This window comes from Drosophila subpulchrella, unplaced genomic scaffold (genome assembly GCF_014743375.2).
Source record: "Drosophila subpulchrella strain 33 F10 #4 breed RU33 unplaced genomic scaffold, RU_Dsub_v1.1 Primary Assembly Seq391, whole genome shotgun sequence".
NCBI classification, from domain to species: Eukaryota; Metazoa; Arthropoda; class Insecta; order Diptera; family Drosophilidae; genus Drosophila; species Drosophila subpulchrella.
This window is the reverse complement of record NW_023665613.1, coordinates 5,001-8,561: the sequence shown is the minus strand read 5'-3', so window position 1 is coordinate 8,561 and position 3,561 is coordinate 5,001. Positions and strand designations below refer to the sequence as shown.

General features: G+C 39.3%; 1 non-coding gene across 1 annotated transcript in view; it reads right to left on the bottom strand.

Moving 5' to 3' along the window:
• Window positions 1-3,561, bottom strand: part of LOC119562039 — a 3,971-nt gene continuing 410 nt past the window's right edge. The window contains exon 1 of the ribosomal RNA XR_005221629.1: window positions 1-3,561. This exon is cut by the window's right edge and continues 410 nt beyond it. This is a non-coding gene — a ribosomal RNA (large subunit ribosomal RNA).

Below are 3,561 nucleotides of genomic sequence, written 5' to 3'. Positions count from 1 at the left end.
TCGAATCATCAAGCAAAGGATAAGCTTCAGTGGATCGCAGTATGGCAGCTGCTCAACCACTTACAACACCTTGCCTGTTACAAAAGTCGTTTACAATTGATTCTAGGCTTTGTCATTGTATTAAATAATGCTTTTATATGTAACTAGCGCGGCATCAGGTGATCAAAGATCCTCCCAATTTACTATGTTACAAATTACATTGGCATCACATCCATTGTCGTTTATAAAGTAAATTATAAACTTTAAATGGTTTAGAAGCCATACAATGCAAATTGCCCCTTATTTATCATTGCAGTCCAGCACGGATACGACCTTAGAGGCGTTCAGGCATAATCCAACGGACGTAGCGTCATACCACTGTTCGCTCGAACAAGTATTGTGCCATTGGTCCGTACCTGCGGTTCCTCTCGTACTACGCAGGAATGCTGTCGCAACAACGTTTTGTCATTAGTAGGGTAAAACTAACCTGTCTCACGACGGTCTAAACCCAGCTCACGTTCCCTTGCATGGGTGAACAATCCAACGCTTGGTGAATTTTGCTTCACAATGATAGGAAGAGCCGACATCGAAGGATCAAAAAGCGACGTCGCTATGAACGCTTGGCCGCCACAAGCCAGTTATCCCTATGGTAACTTTTCTGACACCTCTTGTTAAAAACTCTTTAAACCAAAAGGATCGATAGGCCGAGCTTTTGCTGTCCCTGTGTGTACTGAACACCGAGATCAAGTCAGCATTTGCCCTTTTGCTCTATGTGTGGTTTCTGTCCGCACTGAGCTGGCCTTGGGACACCTCCGTTATTATTTGAGAGATGTACCGCCCCAGTCAAACTCCCTACCTGGCAATGTCCTTGAATTGGATCATACCTGAGTAATTGGAGTTATACCAAATTTTCAAATCAAAAATACATAAATGCACCGTTTTATTAAAGAATTTGTTTGCGATTATATAACAAACTCGTGATACTTTGATCAAGAAGCTTGCATCAAAACCCAATACCATAAGATATAATAAATATATCCGTATAATGGCTAGGAAATGATACACGTTCCATTTAATCAAGTAAGTAAGGAAACAATAAGAGTAGTGGTATTTCATTGGCGATACCAAACCGAAGTCTAATATCTCCCACTTATTCTACACCTCTTATGTCTCCTTACACTGCCAGATTAGAGTCAAGCTCAAAAGGGTCTTCTTTCCCCGCTAATTATTCCAAGCCCGTTCCCTTGGCTGTGGTTTCGCTAGATAGTAGATAGGGACAGTAGGAATCTCGTTAATCCATTCATGCGCGTCACTAATTAGATGACGAGGCATTTGGCTACCTTAAGAGAGTCATAGTTACTCCCGCCGTTGACCCGCGCTTACTTGAATTTCTTCACTTTGACATTCAGAGCACTGGGCAGAAATCACATTGTGTCAACACCCGCTAGGGCCATCACAATGCTTTGTTTTAATTAGACAGTCGGATTCCCCAAGTCCGTGCCAGTTCTGAATTGATTGTTAATTGATAATCGTTATAATTAATAAGAACTAATTGGTTTAACCCAATTAGTATTCTTAAAAATTTTAGCAAGAAAGTTCCACAATTGGCTACGTAACTAAACTATCCGGGGAACAAGTGACCAACATAAATGCCAGACACTCTATTTACCCAGAACGAGCACATAAACCATGTTATTGTTTCCCAATCAAGCCCGACTATCTCAATCTTCAGAGCCAATCCTTATCCCGAAGTTACGGATCTAATTTGCCGACTTCCCTTACCTACATTATTCTATCGACTAGAGACTCTTCACCTTGGAGACCAGCTGCGGATATTGGTACGGCCTGTTGAGAAGTTTGCGTGTCCCCACCATAAATTTTCAAGGTCCGAGGAGAAAATATCGACACAACAGTATATGTCATGCTCTTCTAGCCCATCTACCATATCTCTCTGCGAAAGACTTCCATGGTAGTACGGCTATAAAACAGAAAAGAAAACTCTTCCGATATCTCTCGACGGCTTCTTTATGGTCGTTCCTGTTGCCAGGATGAGCACGAGGCCCATATTTAATAACAAACGGATACTCAACAGGTTACGGAATTGGAACCGTATTCCCTTTCGTTCAAAATTATTCAAGTATATTAATTAGCTTGATTTATATAATATAATTATATTTGTATGGCATTTGTGTTTTACTTGAAAATTTTCGGCTTTCGCCTTGAACTTAGGACCGACTAACTCGTGATCAACCACTGTTCACACGAAACCCTTCTCCACTTCAGTCCTCCAAGGTCTCATTCGATTATTTGCTACTACCACCAAGATCTGTACCAATGGCAGCTCCATGCAGGCTTACGCCAAACACTTCTACGCATACCATTGTACCTTCCTACTCACTAAAGTTTCAAAATTTATATCACAAGTAATATAAATCATCTACTTTAGCGGTAATGTATAGGTATACAACTTAAGCGCCATCCATTTTAAGGGCTAGTTGCTTCGGCAGGTGAGTTGTTACACACTCCTTAGCGGATTTCGACTTCCATGATCACCGTCCTGCTGTTTTAAGCAACCAACGCCTTTCATGGTATCTGCATGAGTTGTTAATTTGGGCACCGTAACATTACGTTTGGTTCATCCCACAGCGCCAGTTCTGCTTACCAAAAGTGGCCCACTGGGCACATTATATCATAACCTTGAACTTCATATCAAGAAAGTTAAGGTTCTTACCCATTTAAAGTTTGAGAATAGGTTAAGATCGTTTCGACCCTAAGGCCTCTAATCATTCGCTTTACCAGATAAGATTATTTTATATAACATTAAAATGCACCAGCTATCCTGAGGGAAACTTCGGAAGGAACCAGCTACTAGATGGTTCGATTGGTCTTTCGCCCCTATACTCAATTCTGACAATCGATTTGCACGTCAGAACTGTTTCGGTCTTCCATCAGGGTTTCCCCTGACTTCAACCTGATCAAGTATAGTTCACCATCTTTCGGGTCACAGCATATATGCTCAAGGTACGTTCCAGTTAGAGGCATAAATAATATAAATATCATTATACATAACTATATAGAACGCCCCGGGATTGTGTTAATTAGCTATAAATAGTTAAAAAACTAATCCCATTATTAGTCAAGTTAATTACGCTATTAGGTTTATATCCCAATAACTTGCACATATGTTAGACTCCTTGGTCCGTGTTTCAAGACGGGTCCCGAAGGTATCCTGAATCTTTCGCATTGTTAATCATACAAGTGCATATAATAAACACAAAAATCAATGATAATTATGCCATTATATAATTCCGAAAAATTAACGCACTGTATTCATATAAATCTATCAGCACTTTATCAAATTAATAACATTTATTCTGTGTTAAAATGCAAGCAAATTAATTTGAATAAACTATAAGTTATATTTTATGATAAATTTTGTATGCTAATAGATTACAATGTCCTTATATGGAAAAAATGCACACTATTATCATAATATTGTTTAAATATTACAATTTTAATGATGAATTTTCCATAACGGATATTCAGGTTCATCGGGCTTAACCTCTAAGCAGTTTCACGTAC